Raw genomic sequence first — 25,621 nt, 5'->3', positions numbered from 1 at the left:
CAACCTCTTGGAAGATTTATATATCATACATTGGCATCAACCTCTTGGAAGATTTATATATCAAACATTGGCATCAACCTCTTGGAAGATTTATATATCATACATTGGCATTAACCTCTTGGAAGATTTATATATCAAACATTGGCATCAACCTCTTGGAAGATTTATATATCATACATTGGCATCAACCTCTTGGAAGATTTATATATCATACATTGGCATCAACCTCTTGGAAGATTTATATATCATACATTGGCATCAACCTCTTGGAAGATTTATATATCATACATTGGCATTAACCTCTTGGAAGATTTATATATCAAACATTGGCATCAACCTCTTGGAAGATTTATATATCATACATTGGCATCAACCTCTTGGAAGATTTATATATCATACATTGGCATCAACCTCTTGGAAGATTTATATATCATACATTGGCATTAACCTCTTGGAAGATTTATATATCAAACATTGGCATCAACCTCTTGGAAGATTTATATATCATAGCTGTGGTAAAGTAAATTTTAAAAAATGGACAGTAAGGACCAAACGAATTTTAATGTAAATAAATAACAATATAAGAACAAACCAAACATACTTGTTAGCAATTTTCACCAGTGTAGGATCATCAAATCTTTGTCCTTTAACCAGAGGAGAATACCCCATTACAGTAATTCCCTTCTCTCGGCAGTATTTCACTATTTCCGGTTTCTGTTGACATGGGAGCAGTTCAATCTGGTTCACTGATGGTGTTGGAAGCCCAGCAGATTCTTAACCCTCCAAATGTTGAACTCCAAAATTAGAAACACCTACTGATCTGTAAATTTAAAGATAATCAGGAATACAAAAACCATATTCAAATTGCCGACATTGTGTTCACTTTAATAACTTTTGAACTCAATGGAGAACAACTCCACAGTGAGCAAAACAGGTGGTACTAGCATTGTGTGTTGTATGATATCGAAGATTGTACGTACATTAAAGGGGTACTATCTACGAGATATATACACTTTATTCTTTTTGTTCAATATATGATCGATTAGAAGAAAGAAAAAACGTATTTTCTTGTTTATTTGATTTCGTGGTTATAAAAAAATGCATACACGCTTATATTATTTGTACTTCGTTGAAAATTAAATTTGTGATTCGACGTACAATGTCAGCAAAAACTTGTACCCCACGAATAATAATTGTCTGGTAGTAGTCGACATTCATATCCTAAGTCCTAGTTGACCCTATTTGCTGAACCTACCCATTGGTTTTACAAAACTACATAGAAAAATAAGAAAAAAGCTGGTTGCTCGTATCATTTTCCTATCATTTACGTGACTATTCCACGAATTCCTGTCTCGGTTTTTGTCTATTCCAATTTAGTATCTTCATTTGTCCTGCCTCATGATGTAATAATAATTTTTTCTTAAATATCAAATCTTCCTATATCTATGACATCCGTTACCTGACCAGGCCTACCTGTTTCAACTCCAGCATGGCTTTGTATGTTTCAACAACTTGACCACTGCTTGGTGAATGTATCAGATACAGATCTACGTACTGTAAATCAAGCCTTTAAAATAAAACATGATATTTAGGATTTAGATCTTAGTAACATGGACGTACATAACCCCTAAAAATATGTGGAACGTTTATTTCCGCGTTTATCTTAAATACGTTCTAAACTTTTTTTAGCAGAGACATGTAAGAATACAAACATTGATTAATAACGCATTAATTGATTGAATTGCTTTTTTAACAAAATGTCTTCGTCAAATATTTATAATTAAAACATTAAGCATTATCTAGTTTATCTGAGACAAAGACATCACTTTAAATAGCTTCTTTGAAGTGTTCGTGTTATTCAATCTACAATTTTAAATTTTGTGTCTTTTTGTCTTTTTTCGGTTTTTCCCATTGCGTTATCAGTACGTCCTTGACTTGTGTGTTTTTGTAACCTTGTGGTATTATCTGCCTTTCTTTAATTAATAAACAAACCATTTTTTTCAGTTCCACTCAGTTCAGTTTGACAAAAATAGTGAACGAAAAACAAATATGACAACCATTAAATTACAGGCTTGGAACATGTACAAATACAAACATTTAGAGATTGATATAAAAAGAAGAAGATATGGTATGATTACTGTGTTTAACAGCATATCATTAAAAGCGGTAAAAATAGCAAGCATGTAATTAGCATATCAAATTCCTTTTGGTTCACTTGGATGTTTTATTCCCAAAACATTCACTTGATTATTCTAGTGTCTAAAGTTAAAAGATGTTCCAATGGCTTTAAAAGTTTTCATTTAAAGATTATAAACTTTTCATTAAAGTGCATAAACGTGTTTGCAACATTCTAACAAGTAGCTCATTTCAAAATGCATTAGTTAGATGAGTAGCAAAATAATTTTAGTTTTACAGTTGACGCATGTTTTCTGTGTGTTAGCTATGCAAACTAATGGCAATTGTAAAAGAATAATTGTTTACATCTCTACATGTTAAACTACTATTTACAAAGCTACTATGTCATGTAATCTATGAATAATGTGTTAACAAAAATTATGAAAAATGCACATCTATGTCCATGAAAAGCCATCTGTAAATTGTGGATAGGTGCAAAACTTACTATGGAGTTTGTTTGGCTGTGTAGAAGTATAAATACAGAGGCATATACGGTCACATATTCTAGTGTTTGATTATTTAAGATTCACGTAGGGAAAGTTAAAACTACAATGATCTTTACCAAACATATTTTTTTCATTGAACTCCTTGTAGAATTTTACATGTACCGTATGTCCAGTATAAATTTGTAGGTTGCCTTTATGATGCATTCATATATATTATAACTTGAAACTCTGGCGCGCGATCCACCCTGAATCCGATTTTTTTTAGTCCTGATCTTGCGCGGATTCCTAAAGAAAATAAAATGTGTCTGAGGACACGAATGCCCGTGCTTAAGCTTTGTATTTTTCAAGTTAAAAATAGGTACATGCCTCTAGAACTTTAAGTAATTCACTGCCAAAATTCAAAGTCTGTCTGCGTGTTGTGATTCTTATCATTATGTTTGAATTTGGATGAGGAAAGATACAGTTAAAGTGTGTAAACGACAAGTTTGCAAAAAGATATGGGACGGACGGAAAGACAAAAAACGAAAAGTCGGGGTGGGGGGTGGAAGGATGGACGGACGGACGGACAACGTCAAGTGTAACACAGTGTGTATACCCATTGAAAACAGTTTTTACTGGTTGATTTTTTCAGTGTTTTTTTTGCTGTAAATTGATCTGGGCGATTTAGAGCTAGACATGTTTGCTCACTGACCCTGTAAAGTATGACAACTGTCTTTTGTTAGAGATAAAATTGGTCCCGTTTTGTTTGGCTTGTTTGGCTTGTTTTACAAGATTACTGTTTCATATGACCCAGATCTTCTTTTATTCGATGTATAAATGAATATGTATAATGGATTTGTGTTTCTCACTTGAATAATATGTTGGCTTCCAAAACCAATAATAATTATAGATTATTACATGGCATTTTCCATATGGCCCTGGTATCAGCCCAAGACTCCCATATCAAGCCAGAGGGCTTTAGCCCGAGGGCTTGATATGGGTCGTGGGCTGATACCATGGGCTATATGGAAAATGACATGTTATAATCTATTTATCACATATTTTCAAGCAGGAGAAAACAAATAGCTTACACCAAATTATGTTTAATATTTCATCAAAAATCAAAAAGATATTTAACGAAAACAATAAATAAATGTATCACTGTGCCGTTGAGTTAAAAAAGTTCGTATCACAGTTGGTTAACAACGTTTTGTGAAAAGTTTCAGAAATAAATTAACAATAAATATATTAATTCTAAGAATTGCAAATATTATACGACTTTAAAGTGTTACATTACAAATTCTTCTACAGCACATTTGTAACTTTCTAAATTTCTTTTCATTGTGTTTAACTTGTTTACAAGTAGCCTTTGATTGACAGGTCACCGGAAGTTAAACTCGGGGGCTTGATATGGATTTCGAGGGCTGATATCGATATCGGCCCCAGGGCTGATAACCAACCTTGACTTCCGGATATTTTTGGCCATGCAAAAACGTACATATCAGTACAAAATATGTGATAATAAGCTATATACATTCTGCACATATTTCTAATAATTAAAGTCGACTCCTTATTCAAGAAACGGCCCACAAATGACAATTTTAACACATTTTATATACAAACGATTATAAAACAATGTTAAACAAAAGCTTGGCGAAAACCGACCTTGCTAAAAGTGAGGTCACCAGGAGATTTAATTTAAAAAAATAACATTATACAAGTATTCATAAGCAGATTGTGGTCAATGGTTAATCGAAGGGGAAAAGGTAAAATCACAAAAATACTGAACTAAGAGGATGGAATGCGCATGAAATCCATTTAAAAATATACGACCATTTTCGGCATATCTACATGTATCAACTTTAATGTCATGCAGTCAAATTTAAAAAACATTTCTGCAATCGTTATCTTGCTTCTCTTTTCGGTGTTAAACTATCCTTGTACTAAGAGCACGTTTTATGATGTTTTCATCACTTTCTTGTTTCATAATAATTATCGCATCTGATAAAGAATATTTCAGTAACTGTTGTTCGTTCAATTAGGGCAACCGTAGCTTGCCAATGCTCACACTTTATAAATCGATTAGGAATATACAAATTAATTATACACGCATAAAACTGAAGGAATTGCATGAAGTCCTCGAAAAAGGCGATAGAGAGTGCTTTAATTCATGACAAAGACATGAAATGCAATAATGTGATATATATCTCCGATAAAGTAAAAATAAGAAAACAGAAGCAATTCATGTACCCTAATCGTTCCCTCGTGCATTTTAGCATTTTTAGTCAAGGCTATATGCATTCTTTTGGAGATGTTTAGTTATTATTATTAAACAATTTGTAACCACATTCTACATTTTGATATTGTTATCGAATGTTCCATGAACCCATACCCGGTTATCTGACAAATTCCAAATTGTAGGTTTCGTTAGCTAAATAGTCAAAGCGTTAACCAACATTTTAAAGTCTGCATTTCGATGATGTATATTGGATCTACATATACCTGATGTTCGTTATTGATCTGATAAGATAAGAGTCTCATATATTAATATAACTATAAACAAGACTGTGTCATTATGACCTTAAGATTCCTGTGAACAAGTATAAGTTACTCAATTGATCATATTTCTAAGATAAGATTTTTGGCTGATAACTTTATATTTCCCTGATATCCAGTCACAAGATAATATTATATATGATTGTCACTAATCAAAATATTCATACTAAAATGGTCTATCTAAGTTATATATAACACCTTATATTAGACAAGTTACATGTATGAAACGAAATGCCTCAGATACTATCTTGTAGAATGTAGTTTTTTTATTGCATTTCACTGAAACAAAAGGCGAATGTTTTATCTTTCAAAGTTCTTTTCTACTTTTTACATTCTAGCATTTCGAATTATATTCCAAGCATCATAACTAAGATATTCAATGTGTGCAATTTTTGTTTGCTACTTGTTCATGTTGAATGCTTTAAATACATTCGAAAAAATTAAAATAAAAAATAAAAAATGCTCCAACGCGGAATATTTTTCAATTTGACATTTAAAATGGAAAAATGGAAAATGTTCCATTTTTCATTTTTCAATATTAAAAAGTCAAATTGAAAAACGCTCCGATTTGGCATATTTTTCATTTTACAATATTAAAAAAACAAATTAAAAATGCACCACATTAGAGCATTTTTCTTTTATTAATATTTAAAATCAAATTGAAACATTCTTAAGGTCAGCAATTTTAATATTTGATTTTTAGAGGAGATTGAAATATGATTTATTTCTAAAACAAATGCAAATGTTTTAAATTATTCAAACTGTTGATTAATTAAATCATTTTGTAACACAAACTAAATGTTATCTTTTCAATATCCGTGTAAAATAAAAAAAATAGTCTACTGAAAATTACAAATTTCAAATTTCATTAAAAAAATGAATTTTATAAGGGGAGCTCAAAAAATTATTGTTACAATTCTCGAACAAATAAACTTTAAACTTTGCAGCGCATTTTGACGTTCCTCAATAGTCAATACTGTGATGAATGTCAAGTATATTCTATTCAAAACTATTAGTTACATTTAACATTAGTGTCTTGCAAAAAAAGGATATTCAGTCATCTGCGTATACAAATGACTTTGGCATGCAGACATATCTGATTGCATGTCATGTCATGTTATTTGTTATACTGTAAACCAACTTATTTTCGCGAGCGATTTATTTTCGCGACTTTCGCGGGTAGAAAAATAATAAACCTTGGATCTTTCCTTATTAAACTTAATCAAGTAAATAAGAAAATCGCGAAATTAAATAGCCGCGAAGTGGTCAATAAAGGGTAAAACACGAAATAAAGTATCCGCGAAAATAAGTTGGTTTACAGTATATGGGTATATATAGCTTTTAAAAGAGTTATATATAGAATTGTATTGCAATGTTTTTCTTTAAAATAATAAGCGAAAAGAATGTGCTATGTCACAATGGTTAAATATTTCTGAAAAAATCATAAGAGGGAATTTTGATATAATTTTTCCTTCCGGCAAGGATTATTTCATGAAAAGTTATATTTTAAACTATTCTACAGTAACCTATCTATACAATGCTATATAAATGATACCATGCAGAAAAAAAATTCCAACAAGATATTTATCTATGATAGCATTGCATGTTGACAACCAGAGCACATATCATTCATCAAGAAGAAGAGTTAATCTTAAATGATTTTATAATACAAGGCTATACGAATAAAAACTCTATTGTCTTAGTTATTACTATGTTAGAATAGTTATCAAAGTACCAGGAGTGAACTTTTTTTCTTATGAAGGGAACACATAAATGAACGTATGTGTTCCATTATATGGTGGAAAGTCAAAAAGTAAAACTTATTTTATCTTTTTTAAGGTTCAGCTGTATTGTGAAAATATCATAAAAAATTTAAATGGTATTATTGCCGTTTCTTGTCACAGAATGCCCGACATCCTTTATTCGGAAAAAGGATCTTATATCTAAAAACATACATGTCATTCATATTAATTTGCAGAGGATCATTTGTACTTTGTATAAAATTTGAACCATGTACACATGATGTATTAGAAGTACATTTGCAACACAGTTCTAACATTTTCCAAAAAACAGATTTTCTAGTGTGTTTTTTTTCGAACGCCATTATTTCGTCTATGCAAATAATTTAGGAAAAACATAACCCGAATAATTCAGTCCCTCCCCGTAAAATCGATCTCTCCTCGTAGATCAGCGGACTGAATTATTCGGGTTAGGAAATTCATTGCTTTATTTGTTGACAAGATTTAACTCCTGTTGTTATCATTTCTCAATGGCTTCTCAATATTCAGAAACAAAACTTAAGCAAATGATTTTAATGATATATCTTAACTACACTACAATACAGACATGTATAAAATTATATCTCATTTAGAGCTTATGATTTTAAGGTGATTAAAATATTGTATATATTAATTACACTTTTGTATTATCCAATATCTTTATCACCTTAATATCATAAGTTTATGATCTTTAACAGTACTGGAGAAATATCATATAGTTAGCAAAGTTTGTAAATACCCTCAGAACAAATAAAACAGAAGTACCTTTGTCAGGTGTATGTTAACATTTATTTTTCTTATTTTGGGAAATATCAGGACGTAAGGTTTTAGGTTTGAATTGTTTGAAAAGCAAACTATGCATTATTTAATTTACTCATTGTTGAATGCCGTGAGGTGACCTATAGTTTTTAATTTATTTGTGATTTCGTCTCTTGTAAGGAATATATATCATTGCAAATCATACAACAACAATCATAAGTAACATAAACAAATGCAGACATTTTAATTGAGTGAGAAATGTCTTTTATTTTTGTGAATACAATAATCATAACATATATTTTCTAACTTTTTTTATAATTATAATTGCCCACCACCTGTTTGTTTTGACAGACACCTATAACTTCTAAAATGAGATGCATTCTTTGTAAAACTCAATAAAAATCAATATTTTATTTAGAAAAAAAAGCAGTCGTGAAAGATAGTTTCAAGGAGGTGAACATAGTCGGTCAGCCATTGTATGACAATAAGAAAGGACAACTTGCAATTTAATAACGCGGAATATTATTCACTTTCTTTTTAAATATTTACTTCAACAACGTCCCCAGTGCACTTTCTTAAATGAGGACAACGTATAACTATAACTGCTGTGAAGCTATGGTTCGGTAGTATGACTGCTTTAAATTTGGAGGCTGTGCTGTATATTGGGAAATTAGTTCTATCGTTAAATCATCAAAATCTTGACATATAAAAAGGTCGTTGCTTTAATATTAAAATAGAAAACAAAATATGCAAACTATGTAATGAGGAAATAGAGGATGAGATACATTTTCTTTTAAAATGTAAAACTTTGGATAAGGATAGAAATCCCTTTCTTAGCAAAATATATAGTAACAAAAATAATATTATTCTCTTTTTATTTAGCTAATGGGAAATTGAGATAAACACATTTTGATAAAAAAAAAATGTCAATTATTAGAGGTTATTTTTGATAACTATTACACCACTGGGTCGATTTTCCGTTTACAAAACTTTGAATTTTTCAAAACACTAAGAATTTTCTTATCCCAGGCATAGTTGACCTTAGCCGTATTTGGCACAACTTTTTGTAGTTTTGGATCCTCAGTGCTCTTCAACTTTGTACTTGTTTGGCTTTATAATGTTTTAATATGAGCGTCATTAATGAGTCTTATGTAGACGAAACGCGCGTCTGGCGTACTAAATTATAATTCTGGTACCTTTGATAACTTTTTATGCCACTGCTGGTGGACGTTTCGTCCCAGAGGGTACCAGCAGTTTACAAAACTTTTTTTCATATAAACAAGGATTAAATTTTGAATTTACACCAGACGCGCGTTTACAAAAGACTCATCAGAAACGCCCGATTAAAAAAAAGTAAAAAAGGCCAAATAAAGTACGAAGTTGAAGAGCATATAAGTAACGTTCTTTTAAACACAATAAGGAGCCTTTTTTTTAAGTCAAATGAACATGTGCCTGAATCCCACGAATTAAAGAAAAACACTTTGAAACGTGAGAGAGAAACTGTGTTCTCTTTTATATCATTATTTCGAAGTTGTGGAAAAAACTATTTGATTAACGGGATAAAGCGGCAACATTTCTACAATATCTTAAAATGTATGTTTAAACATTCAAACTTACCGCAGTCATGTCATGCTTCAGTCCAACGATAAAATGAATTGCGTGTATAAAAATTTGAAGGAAAAATAGTGAACCAAAAGAGCAATTAAAGTTATATGTATTAATATTATTTATATTTTATCAAACTTCTCACATTTAACAAAAAAAAAAAAAAAAGCAAATGTTAAGTGCAGTTTATCAAGTATTATACTTGTAGTTAGATCAAATACAAATCGTTTACCATTTAAAACAAGTCACAATATGACTCCCTTAAGTGCCTCAAATTGTAACAAGAAATAGAAATATAATCTTATAATTGTTGACAAATTTCATTTTTAGTCACGATGATTATAGGCTTGAAAGAATACATTTATATTTTTTGAAGCGTGAAACTGCAACAAAACTGAACAGTATATGCCCGTGTGTTCTATTAGTTATCATTTATGATTGTTTACGAATCAAGTTTCAATCAAGACGATTATTATAAAGCCCCCACTGTTGTTTGTTTCGCAATAGATTAGGAGACAAATTGTGTGAGTTGTAATTTCCTGAATACCGTAATGATATAATTGGAATACTATTTATTTAAGGAATGACTGTAATATTTTTTCTGTCGCTGCAACTGCATTAGACGATAGAGTGTAGATTTATAAATGTGACTTCAAATAACTTAGACCATAAGGAGAAAGTTACGAGCCGCTTGAGTATACATCTATCAGAAACATAACTCGTAGAGTTTTTAATGAAACCTCAAACAATATGAACTTAATAGCAAAGAAAGCCTTTAAAAGAGAGTATTGACAAGAGCTTGAAGCATAATTCGAAGAACACTTGTTACTTCGAAATATTATACCTCTCTACCCGTGACATGTTGAGCGCTGGCCCATCCCTTGTCAAACATAGGTTACCGGTGTTCGTGTTGTTTATTCTTTAGTTTTCTATGTTGTGTCATGTGTACTATTGTTTTTCTGTTTGTCTTTTTCATTTTTAGCCATGGCGTTGTCAGTTTGTTTAAGATTTATGAGTTTGACTGTCCCTTTGGTATCTTTCGTCCCTCTTCTTTTACTCAAGTATAATAAGACCTACTCTTTAATTTTATACCTGCATGTTGAGCGCTGGCCCAGCCCATGCTTAGAGGGTATGGGCTCATTTTGCAACCTAAGACGGATAACCTCGAGTGAAAAAAACCCCGTTTGCACACTAAAACATCAAAAAAGAACTGTCAAATGGACAAACAAATGATTCGTTCACCCGAGGAGAGGGCTGCCTACTTACCCGTTTTATTCAGGGCTGTATGAGAACTCAGGTTATAATTTTGTGACAAGTAAAGAATGATTAAAATCCATTATTACATTGCCCAAACGAAATATGTTACACATACATGCTGCCTTTGTAACGCATTGAGTATCCCCAAAATTATTCCGATATAGTGATTGTGCTAAAATAGTTATGTGTACGGTAAAAAACTTTCGTTCTAAAAATAATTAGAGCTTGATAATAAACATATAAAAATATTATATAAGAAAATACTTGACATAGTAATTAATTATAAATAGCCATCTACTAATTCAATCAAGAAATAATAGACCCAATTTATGAATATGATTTCGTAACATTAACTGATCTTGATGCCTGTTATCTTCCAATGATTATTTAACGGGTGTTCCGTCAGATGTCCGACGCACCCAAATTTAAATATGCGATTCGGAAACCATTAATTGTATCTTTAAATTAAATTTAAATGGTGCTTTATGTAAAGCTAAATGCTGCTGTAACCAGTGAATCACATATTTATACAACTGATCTTATAGACAAATAGTATTTATAATACGTTGATGAATAATTACTCTTTGATAGAAAACAAAATGGCAGTTAGATAAAACAATGTAAAACTATTACTTTGACAGTCAAATAGTTTTGTCTGTATATTCGGAATAAAGCAGGTATCCGAAAATATATCGTTATAACTGTAGTTCATTGTAATATAAGTGCTGATCAAAAAACCTCTCTGTAAAAGTTAATTCATATATCGTAGCACAGTTGAGTTGGTTAACACATGTCATACTATTTTGCTAGATGAATAAGCAGATCTCACTAGGAAATACTGCATGTCATACTATGTTGCTAGAGGTTTAGTTACAGACTGTTTATGATACAAATGTCTTGAAGAAACAACCTTTCAATATTGTCGGGTTGTGTAAATAAACTTTGATGTATGAACGTATTATCAGGAAAGATGTTGATTTCAATTATCTTGTTCCGTTTATATTAACTCTGTGTCTAGACTAAACATGTTCAATTGGTGTTAGTTCTTTGTTTCAAGTAAACTAGTCATGAGTATCGGAGATCTGGTAAGTTATGTGAGCAACAAACGTTTTTCTCCGCAGTCGAAATATGAAAATAAATAAAATACTGTTCATAGCAGTGTATACATAGCATATATCATTAAACTATAAAACATTATCATAGTTAATCAAGCTACATAAATATAAATATCTATATATATATATTGCATGACTGGGACGATTATTATCAATTTCCATCCACTCAACTTCTTTTCTATATAGTCATTGTTGTAATTGCAGAAAACACAGAGAGACAATACAGATGATTTTCATAAGCTAGAAATATCAACATTTGTTCACCGTATTGTATCGTCGTAGATCTGTACTCCTTAACCTTTCACCATCTGTAATGCAATATTTTACTGTGCAAGACAAAATTAAATGGATAAGGTCAATGCAGGTGTTGAGAAAACATGATGCTGTAGCTTTGTTTGTCTTTATCACTCCTCATTACGTACTTACATGTCTACTATACCTTTCTCTATAGTTGCGATAATTAAGGTGAATAATGTTGCGTGTGACATCGGGGAGAAAGTATAAAAAAAATAATTGTGAATGGTCATGTGTATATGAACCATTAATCCTAAAGCGAATATATATAACATTTGCTGTACATAATTAAAATGCATAGTTACGTGAAAATGAGTTAACTTGTAGCCAAGATCCGAACATATGCTGTGGAGTGTTATTCCAAGCCATAGAATATATGATAAGAACTTAATAAACGTTAAAGGTAAATGCATACAAATAGTGTATGACTACAGGATACATTTCTCATATGGTAAAGGGCTTTGAGAAACAGGGAACAAAACTAAAGTATACAACCTGATGCATCTCTCTGTTTCATAGTTCGTTATCTACATCGTATACAAGATCCAGATAATGTATGCCACTTCTAGGCCATGTCGATGTGTATGTATGATATATTGAGAATGTAATCAATAACTATGATGAGTGTTGCCTCTTACTCAAATAGTAGATACATGTATGTGTACGTCCGTAAAAATAAAGGGTAGCAAAATAATAAATTTATTAAGATATAGTAAATCCAAAGTAAATCATTTTAAGGTGCATACTAACGATAATATAACGAGAGAAAATACATTCATATTTTTTGTTGAATATAATATTCCATAATATGTTACACTTATCAAGTGCACTGAAACTTTTAAGCTGAATCTTGTAATCAATAATTGAATTGTATGTTTCTATTATCAAGCAATGAATATGAGTTTTTATTTAGTAACTATTCAAATAGCCAAGTAATATGAACCACATTTAGATTACCTTCAGAAATTAAAAAAAATGTACAATAAACTTATACCAGTTTAATCATTGAACTGTTCGAAACTTATGTATGCCTTCATCCATATCTTCAAGATTGTATCCACCTATTCTGCAGCAATAGTCGATGAGTCGACCAATAAATCGACTATGACCGAAGATCATTTCCTTACTATCCATATAAATTGTTTAATGACGAGCGGTTCTTAGATATAGGAAGATGTGGTGTGAGTGCCAATGAGACAACTCTCCATCCAAATAGCAATTTAAAAATTAAACCATTATAGGTTAAAGTACGGCCTTCACACCGAACAACAAGCTATAAAGGGCCCCAAAATTACTAGTGTAAAACCATTCAAACGGGAAAACCAACGGTCTAATCTATATAAACAAAACGAGAAACGAGAAACACGTATATATTACATAAACAAACGACAACTACTGTACATCAGATTCCTGACTTAGGACAGGTGCAAACATTTGCAGCGGGATTAAACGTTTTAATGGGCCCAAACCTTCTCCCTTTTTCTGAAACAATAGCATAACATCACAACATATAAAAACATACGATAAAATATCAATTAGCAGACTTAACTCAATCAAAAAACGTATGATTACACTTGTATGTTACATATACTAGTACACATTGTTTATTCGTTAAATGAAAACATTGTAAACGATAGTTATTGCACTAAAGATATAAATAAACACACACACATTATCCATTTCACTGTTCTAAGTAACAATAAAGGTACTTGAGAGGCATGTTCAGCCGTGAATATTTGAGAATGTAAACGTCAAATGTCATATCCACAATATATTCCGCGATCGAACAGCGAACACGAATTGTAATATAAACGTCATATGTATCGTTGTGCAGTTCGTGTACATCTGCATAGGTTCCAGTTAAAATGTTGTATATTGAAATAAACTTTTGAAATTAGCGTGAAAGATCAACAAAGTGTTCGTGTAACTAAGTCCATTTCTAAATGATGGTACTTGTAACGTGTAGTTGAGATATTCAATAAATACAAATAAACTTGTTACAAAAATGAACATGTATATCTATCATATACAAAGTTTCAACTGCTACTATAACAAAATTTCTAATATATTAGAAACTATTCAAATAGCCAAGTAATATGAACCACATTTAGACGTGGCACGGTACTTGTCTATCCCAAATTCATGTATTTGGTTTTGATGTTATATTTGTTATTCTCGTGGTATTGTGTCTGATGCTTGGTCCGTTTCTGTGTGTGTTGCGTTTCGGTGTTGTGTCGTTGTTCTCCTCTTATATTTAATGCGTTTCCCTCGGTTTTAGTTTGTTACCCCGACTTTGTTTTTTGTCCATGGATTTATGAGTTTTGAACAGCGGTATACTACTGTTGCCTTTATCTAATAGCCATAGACGATGTTGGGAAGGAGTGACCTCCAGTTTGACGCGTCTGGTTTATCAGATAACATGACAAAGTAGAATTTCAAAACACTGCGGTTAAACCATTTGCAGACATCATAAATAAGTCAAGAATAAGAGATAAAGATACAAATGGCAGCTGCAAGGAAATAAACACTAACATAAACTTTAATTAATGAACATTTTAAAATACACAGATAAGAAAATCCTTAGCTTTTCGAAAAATTTTGTTAACAGGAAGTTTTTAAAAGTGACCACATTATTGATATGCATGTCAACACCGAAGTGTTGACTACTGGGCTGGTGATACTCTCTGGGACTAAACATCCAACAGCAGTGGCATCGACACAGTGGTGTAAATGGTTATCAAAGGTACCATGATTATAATTTTATACGCCAGACACACGTTTCGTCTACAAAAGACTCATCAGTGACGCTCATATCAAAATATTTAAAAAGCCAAACAAGTACAAAGTTGAAGAGCATTGAGGATCCAAAATTCCAAAAAGTTGTTCCAAACACGGCTAATGTAATATATGCCTGTGATAAAAAAAATCATTAGCTTTTTCGAAAAATTCAAAGGTTTATAAACGGAAAGTTTTTAAAAGTGACCACATTTTTTATATTCATGTCAACACCGAAGTGTTGACTACTGGGCTGGTGATACCCTCGGGGACCAAATATCCACCAGCAGTGGCATCGACCCAGTGGTGTAAATGGTTATCAAAGGTACCAGGATTATAATTTTATACGCCAGACGCGCGTTTTGTCTACATAAGACTCATCAGTGACGCTCATTTTAAAATATTCATAAAGCCAAATAAGTACAAAGTTGAAGAGCATTGAGGATCCAAAATTCGCAAAAGTGGTGCCGAATACGGCTAAGGTAATTTATGCCTGGGATAAAAAAAAAATCCTTTGTTTTTCGAAAAAAATCAAACGTTTTATAAACAGGAAATTGTTAAAAGTGACCACATTATTGATACATGTGATATTCATGTCAACACCGAATACCGAATAAAAGACGAATTATTATGTATAGGTTAATTGCTTTAAATGTTTGATTTGATTTGTTTTGTTTCAATGTTTTTTTAGGTCAAGTTTATTGTACGTTGTATCCAGGTGTGAGAAGCTCTCAAGTAATGAGGTTAGCTAGTTTCTCTTCTACATATATGTGTCTCTCTATAGTTAAATGCGTTTTGTGTTGTCTATAATATATCAGAATCTTATTACAATATTGACCATTCTTCTTCCTATGCGTTTGTGGATGTTGTTCCGAACAACCACCAATAAAAACTTGCTTCTATCATAATGCCAAGTGTTGCTTAAGGCGGAGCTTACATTTATCAATCAATCATTGTATTTTGATTTTCCACCAAAAAGACATTTTTTAGCACAAGAAAAAACGGAATATCAAGTACTGCAAATTCAGAAATTATTGCAGGCTTTTATGAAAGAGAAAAATGCAACTCATTGAGAATCGGAATAATTCAAACTCGCATCGTGAATTTGATACATTCAACTGTGTGCAGATTTTTTACAAATCACAATAATAAAATCTCGCATTTATGTCCATTCTTCAAATATAACAATAATAAAAGCACACACCAATTTCTGAATGTACAGTAACCTTATGACCTCCCTGATCCCTCCTCCCAAAAATAAATTTGAATTGTATAAGCAGAAGTGTCACTAAGTCTAAGATTAAGATGCATATAATTTTAAAACAATATAATATTTAAGATAAGGTTGTCGATGCAAAAAAAAATAATCATTACTCAGTCAGCTACGCTTCAAACTTTTTATGTACTTTTTTTTGATTTTATCTTTCAATAGATGCTTCATTGAAAGTAATTGCTTTGGAATGCCCTCAGTTATCTGTTTTTTTACCTCTGTTTGAGTCAGTCTAATATTGCATAGCTCCTTCTAATGTTTGGGATGGCTACACTTTAACTAATTTTTTTTCTGACATTAAAATTGTTGATCTGATATGACAGAAAACAGAGAAGTTTAGACTTTACTGCAATATATCAGTTGACCATCAGGACTATCCATATATTACGGTGATGTACAGAGAGTTTAAAAAATACCGTTGCCTCTAATATGTAGATGACTGTTGCAGAAACTTGTCACATGATCAATGTATGATTTATTCCAAAATTTTGAGGTTTTAGAGTTTGGTAAAGCTATATATGTAAAAACGTATAAAAAGCATGCTGTTGGGAATTACAAAAGTGTGTTAAAAGTCATGACTGGTCCATGCAAAACAAATAGGTCACTTACTTGATGATAGCCATGAAAAATTATGACAACCTTGTTTATCTAAAACACATAACCACCAGAGACTAAATGATATGGAAATGAGAAAAAAGTCAGGGCTATCCACTTTACATTTAGCCTGCCATTTAGAGAGAAGGATTTACACAGTCATAATTTTGATGTTAGTATACTGTTTGTATTTGATAAGTTGACATGATACAGTGAAACCTGTCTAAATCGGATCTTGCATCAACTGAAAACCTGTCTAAACCATAAAGGAGTCGGTCCGGTAAGGACCGATTTTGGCCTCAAATTTCAGATTCATTTGACGAAAGAGTTTGACCACTTTTTAAACACTTAAGTGTCTATTTCATTTGATTCAATCAATTAACGTGAAAGATTTTAACTGATTTAGTAATTAAGAACGATCCGATTCAAGCTCAAATATGAAAAAGCTACCAAATATGCAGAAAAATGTCACTTTTCAGATGGTTTTTGTCAAAAATGAAAGTGGCCGCATGCGTGTTCATCCTCAACCTGTATATATGTTATGTATTATCATAAAATACAATTTGCATTTCAATATTTAGGATGAACACGAATGCGGCCACTTCCGTTTTACACGAAAACCTTATAAAATTTAACTAAAATGTTAGAATTGTGAAGATTTCAGTAATTTGGCATGACTTAATGGTGCTAGTACCCGATATATATGTGCATTGTATTGTCAAAAACAGCCCATTATATGTAGCAGAAGCATTCTACTGTCCAATAAATAACCAAAAGTTTACATTTTAACAATTTTGTAAAACTGCTATATTTTGGGGCCAAAAAGGGGTCTTACTGGACCTACTCCTTTTCTTAAGTCCAGTGACATCAAATACTATACATTGTGAACCTGATTAAACCAAAAATCTGTGAAGTTCCAAAAAGGTTTGTTTAAACAGGTTACTTTCATAAATGCGACCTACCGAATTAGACTATTTACCGGATTTGTCATCTCATAAGCAACACGACGGGTGCCACATGTGGAGCAGGATCTGATTACCCTCCCAGAGCACCTGAAATAACCCCTAGTTTTTGGTGGGGTTTGTACTGTTAATTCTTTAGTTTTCTATGTTGTGTCATGTGTACTTTTGTTTGTGTGTTTGTCCTTTTTATTTTTAGCCCTGCCGTTGTCAGTTTATTTTCGATTTATGAGTTTGACTGTCATTCTGGTATCTTTCGTCCCTCTTTTACACTGTATTAGATTTCAACAAGGTGTAAATTAACCTTTCCTTACCCTTTGTATAAATTCAAGATATATGAGTGATATGTTGCTACTTAAAATACTAGTATTTTATCATTATCAATTGATTGATTTTAATGTAAGAAAAATCATTTTATCTATAAGAAGCACAACAAAATCTTGTAAATATAGTATTTTCTACATGAATAATTGAAATCTTACCCTCAGCTAAGGCAAATAAAAGACTTTAGGAATAGTGTTTGTTGCTTTCATACCAGAAAGTTGGTTTGGAACTATGTGAGTGAGCAAGTTGAAAATCAAAAGCTGTCTTTCTGTTTAGTACAAATCAGGGTTTTCAGATATTTTATGCACATGATAGATGAATCAAACCTGGAAATTAGACAAACAAATTAAAAAACCCAATTCTGTGATTGTTATTTTGTACATGCATTTATTATCCTTTGTTGCATAATTGTTCTGTGACTGATTTAAATATTCCAACATTGGAAGGAAAACTGGATGAAAAAATGACCAATAACAAAAACATTATAATAATCGGACCAGTTCTGGGAGGCACACGGGCACATCCTAAGGTAATATAACATAATGGTTACCAATGAAATTATTGTCCTACCTGCAATGAAAATCAAGCAAGACATAGAGATCCTAAATTCTGTCTATGTCATTGATGAAATTAAGGTTCAGTCAATAAGTTTGTCAGATATAAATGGAAACTTACAGAAACCTTATCATGATCAAAATACAGTATCATAATTTTCCAGACATGTATTTCTTGCTCTGAAACTTCTAAATCGAGAAAGAGATACGTGTAGTATTATTTTCTAGTATGATAATGTTCCATAAAGTTTGCCAACAGTAGAACACTTTTTGCAAAAACAGAGGTCTGACATTAAAACGAAATAATTGTTATTCTATGCAATTGATAGGCAGACAAACATTCAGAATATAATTTTTGTACATGTAAATAGTTGGTTCATAGTAAGGTATTTTTTTTTACTAATGCTTTAATATCATCCTGGAATTTGGTAGGTTCATTTATATCATGTGATTTGTTTTATTATCTTTCTGACAGTCTACCTATGTTGTATATAGGGTTGAAAAAGAAGCATGCCATTATGCCTAAGAGAGTTCGTTTACCTATAACATTTGATATTTTACAAAAAAATGTCTTTTTTACTACGCAATTGTATTTTTTGATAGTTTTACAGATGTTTTAATAGAAGCTGCATGTGTAACAGCTTTTTTCGGGTTTTTAAGATGTGGCTAGTTTTCTGTTTATGATACCAAAAAATTTGATCATCACTCAAATTAGTGTCTAAGTTATGTTCAAATATCAAAGGACTGGATTTGTGTGCACTTTAAGAAATCTAAGACTGATCCTTTTAGGTATGATACCACCATTGATTTTACCCTATTAGTCTTTGTTAAATTGGCACTTTTAAAAAAATTGTACAGTATTTACCTTTATTTCAACCAAAGAATTACTTTGCATGTATAAAATTTAATCCTTTCCAGTGATACAGTGAAAAATTCACACTACATTTCATTGCATATAAGAAAGTAACCAACACCGGAAGTAAACAACCCAATTTTTACACTGTTATCTACTGGTTACCGGCTTTGGTGACTATGTCACCTGTAATCATACGTTTTTTGATTGAGTTAAGTCTGCCAATTGATATTTTATCGTGTGTTTTTCTATGTTGTGATGTTGTGCTATTGTTTCAGAAAAAGGGAGAAGGTTTGGATCCATTAAAACGTTTAATCCCGCTGCAAATGTTTGCACCTGTCCTAAGTCAGGAATCTGATGTACAGTAGTTGTCGTTTGTTTATGTAATATATACGTGTTTCTCGTTTCTCGTTTTGTTTATATAGATTAGACCGTTGGTTTTCCCGTTTGAATGGTTTTACACTAGTAATTTTGGGGCCCTTTATAGCTTGTTATTCGGTGTGAGCCAAGGCTCCGTGTTGAAGGCCGTACTTTAACCTATAATGGTTTACTTTTTAAATTGTTATTTGGATGGAGAGTTGTCTCATTGGCACTCACACCACATATTCCTATTAACCTATTAACGTTCCAAAATATTTTATTAGACTATCAACTAAAAAAAGAATGATGCTTTCAGACTTTCAACATACATATTTACGACTCAGAAAAATTTAAGTGCATTGAAATGCAGGGTTAATTTTCTACAACTGTCAAATGCAAGGGAATATTATTCTAGGCCTACTTTCGTATGCAACCGGATGCGACGTACCATGATTTGGTGGTATTACACCTTTAGGTATGGAATTACTGTTCCTTTGTTCAAAAACTCTACAGATAAATGTCCTGTAGTTGTACTTCAAAAATACTATAGACTCAGAATGAGTATTTTTAGCAATTTTTAGTCCTTTTTTGTTGCTAATAAAGGTGATCCATTGTGAAGATTTTTTTTCATTTCACATGTAAAATGTACATTAGACAAATTATGATTATCCAGCGAAGAGTATAATGGCCATTCATTCAGAAGTGGTACTGCAACCACTGCACACCAAACACGACTGGAAGATCATCTTATTCAAACTTTGAGACGATTGTCCTCAGATTGTTATACCAAATATATTCATATATCTCCAGATGTACTCAGACAAGCTTAAATTCAAATGACCTCTACTTTGCAGAATTAAAAATTTGTACTGACAGCAAGGAGTGGATTGATTTTTATCCTTCTCGTTATTTCAACTTGGGGCTACAGCTGCAAGCATCTGTATTTGGCTATATCGATATAATCTATGAAAAATTATTAAATTCCAAGTTTCAAGATTTAGCTAGAGTTATCTCCGGTTGCATATGGAGATAGAACATTATACATTATTGGTTTTTTAATTGCAGTTGTATAAGTCCCCAGTTGCCATATTGTAAATAAATGCATATGCTTTTAGATTCTTCAATAAATAATAGTTTAGTACTTAGTCTTTGTATATATTAGTATACTTCTCATCACACTTACAGTTATTACAAACTACAGACATGTGTCCTTTAGACTTGAGGTTCGGGTTTATGCTTATGTGACAGCAACTCAAGGCAAGAATTATCATTTCTGTGTTAAAGAGTTGTACGGGTAAAGGAAAGAGACATTAAATTGGTATTAGATTTAACCACTTTATAATACACCAAGAACAAGTGAAATCATAAAATTAAAATTATATTTATTATAATTGGAGTTTATTATGAACTTGTTATCTCACTCTATTGGGCAGTTAATGATCTTTGCACACGGTCTATGACGTCACAGTTCACATTCCATTATAATCTATAGTGTTACGTCATAACTTCACACGATGTTTGCGTATGATATGTGTATGCAAGTAATACATGAACTTCTAATTGCCACTACAAAGTAACAAGATTTTGTTAATTTTCTTGGCTGATAAAGACAAAAACAGATTTTATAGCTGGTATGATGTTTAGCATTATCAAGTTGTAATGATTAAGAAAGTTGGGGTATGTATATTTTAAATGTTCTTCATGATCATGCTCATAAGGTTTCTGTGTTGTGTTTTGTAATCTGTCCTTTTTCTTTTAGTTGTTTTTTACCAAACCTAGGGGCATTATATTTTTCATTTGTCCGTCTGTCTGTTCCATTTCAGGATACAATGTTTGGTCAAGGTAGTTTCTTAATGAAGTCCAATCAACTTTTCATGGTTCTCTAAACATAGAAAATGATTTTTTTTTATATTTTCCATGATATAGTCAGTTTATCGTAAATTTATGAGTTATAATATCACTGTCGTATCTTGCATCTCGCACTTACATAACAATATGCAAGGTTTTTTTGCAGATTTAAAAAGTCATATATATTCTTATTTTTTCCAGATCTAAGCCATACTCCAAGTCTCGTTCCTTCTCAGTAAATCCTTTAATATATATACATCCACTACAGTTAGAAGCAGCATCTACAATCAGTTAAGAGAAAGTACATTCCCGCTTCGAAGCCATGAAGTTTAATTTACATAAACATTCACAACACGAACAAACCTCATAATGATCTGAAATGGAGAGCTTTTATTTTGATTTTGTATTCAACAGTTGTTTGACTGTTTGTTAGATATCATTACTTTGACAATTCATGCAAGTGTTCATTTATGCAAATTATTTATGTTAATATAGATTTTTTTATGCCTCACCTACGATAGTAGTGGGGCATTATGTTTTCTAGCCTGTACGTCCGTTAGTCCATTCCTCCGTTCATTTCGATCGTTTTTACGTTCGTTCGTTCGTTCGTTCTTCTGTTCCGCTTCAGTTGAAAGATTTTGGTAGAGGTAGTTTTTGATGAAGTTGAGTCCAATCAACCTGAAACTTAGTATACATGTTCCATATGATATGAACTTTTTGATTTAAATACCAAATTAGGTAAATAGAAAAAAAACAAATCCGTGTTACAAACTAAAACTGAGGGGAACGCCTCAAATATAAGAGAACTACGACACAAAAGAAACACTAATTTAAAATGTAACACACCCAAAAACGAACAATAATATAACAATGGCCATTTCCCTGACTTGGTACAGGGCATTAATATACATGTTCCACATAATATGATCTTTTTAATTTTAATACCAAATTAGGTAGATAGAGAAAAAAACAAATCCGTGTTACAAACTAAAACTGTTATGCGTCTGGCTTATTATTTTTAACAAGGCACCTTTTTTTCTTTAGAGTTCTGATCCCAATTTTAGGGTACACAGAACATAGAAAATGGTAGTGCTACTACAATTTGATATTGGTTAGTATTGCAATTTTCATTGCTTATAATAAACGCTAGATAAGTCATACAAATCTAATCTTGAATTTCATCTAAATTCTTTCTTAATTTTGGGAACTCTTTTTAGAAATTCAAATGTGACGTCACTATGAGCGTAACGCTCGTTATGGCTAACGAGGCTGTGAATTTTTGTAATTTATACGTTTTTGTTCCGTAACTAGTCACCACTTTAGTTTGATCATGTATATCTATTTTATAGTCATTTTATAAAATTTACTCTTGGTAAAAGTGTGTATTATTCTAACTTCTAAATAATATTAAAGGATGTTCTTGTTCCAGGTTGATTACCCTGGCCGTATTGGTCACAACTTTTTGGAACGTTTGGTCCTCAGTGCTTTTCAGCGTTGTACTTGTTTTGGCTCTAAAACTTTTTTCATCTGGATGTCGCTGGTTGGTCTTGTTTGGATTTGGCGCGCGTCTGGCGTATTAAATGTTTAACCAGGTACTTTTTGTTGGCTATTAATCGTATGTTTCTCTGTCCAATATGTTCTTCCATTTATTTGTATTGTAGTCCTGTCATGTAATGTTGTCATTTTAATGTTAAAATTAACATTGCCGTTAAAGCGGGAGGTTTGGCATGCCACAAAACCAGGTTCAACCCACCATTTTTATCTTAAAATGCCCTGTACCAAGTCAGGGAAATGGCCATTGTTATATTATTGTTCGTTTTTGGGTGTGTTACATTTTAATTTAGTGTTTCTTTTGTGTCGCAATTCTCTTATATTTCAGCCGTTTCCCTCAGTTTAAGTTTGTAACACGGATTTGTTTTTTCTCTATCGATTTATGAATTTCTAAAAGCGGTATACTACTGTTGCCTTTATATAGTCGGGCATCCGTGTACTTGGGACATATTCTTGTCTTTTTTTATGTTATTATAATTGAAATGTGTTATCAGTTGATGCACATATACATATCTTAAATAAAAATAACAATAACAATTTGATTAATGCTTTAAAAATATTATGATGGATTTAATAAATATATTTCTAGATGTGTAGCATTATCAATTATGATAAAACTACTATAGAAAAAAAATGTTGGTGAAGTAGTTGTTTGTTAAGTTGAAATGCTTTACATTATATTTTTCAATGTCTTTTGAAAAATCCCTGATGGTGATATTTGTCTTATCATTATTTGATGACAGCTGCCACTGGTTGTTGTTTTAACTGCTTGATCATCTGGAATACCTGCCTTATCCCTTCCATTACTGATTGAGCAAATAAAACCAAATATTGATAATTAACTGTCAACATAATGCAAATGGCTGTTGTGGAGTAATTATTTATTAAATTTTGACTGTCGTTTATCTTGTAACTTTTCACATTTGCAATTTATCTCATAGAGCTGAATGATTTGTCAGAAGTACCATTGACTAAACTTCTTAAAGGATGAGTTATGATAATAACAACTATTTGGCACCTGACTTGGCAAAAAAAGTAATCTTAATTGGCTTGAGCTCTTATTAACATTTTAGGGAAAGGTTATGTCACATATCTAGACATCTAAAAAACAAATAACAAGACATCCAAGAGGCAATTTTGGCATTTTATTTTGTGTGTTGCACTAAATGTAAGACCTTTGTCTTATTTTCCAAATTTAATGGTGTTAAAAAGAAAACAGGATCAGCTGATACTGAGACAGCTGAGACAGTTGATTACGACTGGTTTCCTTTTGATATTATATGGAACAACTGGTGCTTTCCGCAGTTGATCTTGGATGCTTATTTTGGCGACGTATATTCACGGTCTTCTGTTCTCAAACATGGATAATAAATGGGATACCCTTAAAAATGGTCCCTTATTTTCATAATTCATGGATGTTATACATAACAGCAATGATACCACATTATTTTACTATTGAATCCATTACGAAAACTTTTCTTTCATGACTCCTTAGACAGATAACAGCCACATTTAATCTAGAGCTTTGTTTTAGGAAAACAGATAAATATTAAACTTATGAGTGTTTATCATTCAATATTTGAGCTATAGTTTATTAAGTTGAGGCACTTACAATACTTTTAAGTAGATAATCAGGGGTTTCTACAGATTGATATTGTAAAAGTTGACAGCTCAGTTAGGTTTTATATATTTGGTGTATGAAAAGATTGTAAGGTTAGCATATCCAACTGGCAGTTGTCATCTGGACTTGACCTCATTTTCATGGTTAACTGGTTGAAGTTAAATTTTTTCCACATACTTTACGCAATAGGTCAACTGTTTGTTGTATATAAAAATTTTACGATGTGCGTGTAAGTCAGTTTTATTTTACCTAGGGCTCATTTCACGATTCATTACTCAATGTTAAGTTTTTAACCGCATTTTTGTGACAAACAGGTCGGTTATTGATTTTGGAATGTACGGCGGTCGGCCAGGCAGCCAAAGGTTGTCCATGCATTTACTGATGAACCATTCAATCGAAGCTTTCAAACTTTTAATATGTTGTTGCTGACAACAAAATAGAGGCCAAATTCAATAATGACGATTATGACCGTTAAGGAGTTATGGGTCTTGAAAGATTGAAAAATGGCATTTTCAGTCGTGTCCGTGTATTAACTAATGAACTGTTCAACTAAAACTTTTAAAATTTTAATATGTTGTTACTGATGACAAAATGGAAGTCAAGTTCAATAATGACGAATTTGACTTTAACCGTTGAGGAGTTATGGTTCTTGAAAGATTGAAAAATGGCGTTTCCAGTCGTATCCGTGAATTTACTTATGAACTGTTCAACCCTAGCTTTTTAAATGTTAATATGTTGTTAGTGATGACAAAATGGAAGTCAAGTTCAATAATGACGATTTTGACATTTACCGTTCAGGAGTAAAAAATGGTGTTTCTAGTCGTGTCCATTTATTTACTCATGAACCGTTCAACCAAAGCTTTTCAAATTTAAATATGTTGTTACTGCTAAAAAATTGAGGTCAAGTTCAACTATGGCGATTTTCACGTTTTCTGTTCAGGAGTGATG

The 25,621-nt window shown here is 31.8% G+C and overlaps 1 pseudogene; it reads right to left on the bottom strand.

Moving 5' to 3' along the window:
• LOC134694179 (uncharacterized oxidoreductase YtbE-like) overlaps positions 1-25,621 on the bottom strand; it is a 45,638-nt pseudogene that overhangs the window by 15,265 nt on the left and 4,752 nt on the right.

Source organism: Mytilus trossulus, chromosome 13 (genome assembly GCF_036588685.1).
Source record: "Mytilus trossulus isolate FHL-02 chromosome 13, PNRI_Mtr1.1.1.hap1, whole genome shotgun sequence".
NCBI classification, from domain to species: domain Eukaryota; kingdom Metazoa; phylum Mollusca; class Bivalvia; order Mytilida; family Mytilidae; genus Mytilus; species Mytilus trossulus.
Note: the sequence above shows the minus strand (reverse complement) of the source record. Positions and strands in the feature narration are given on the sequence as shown.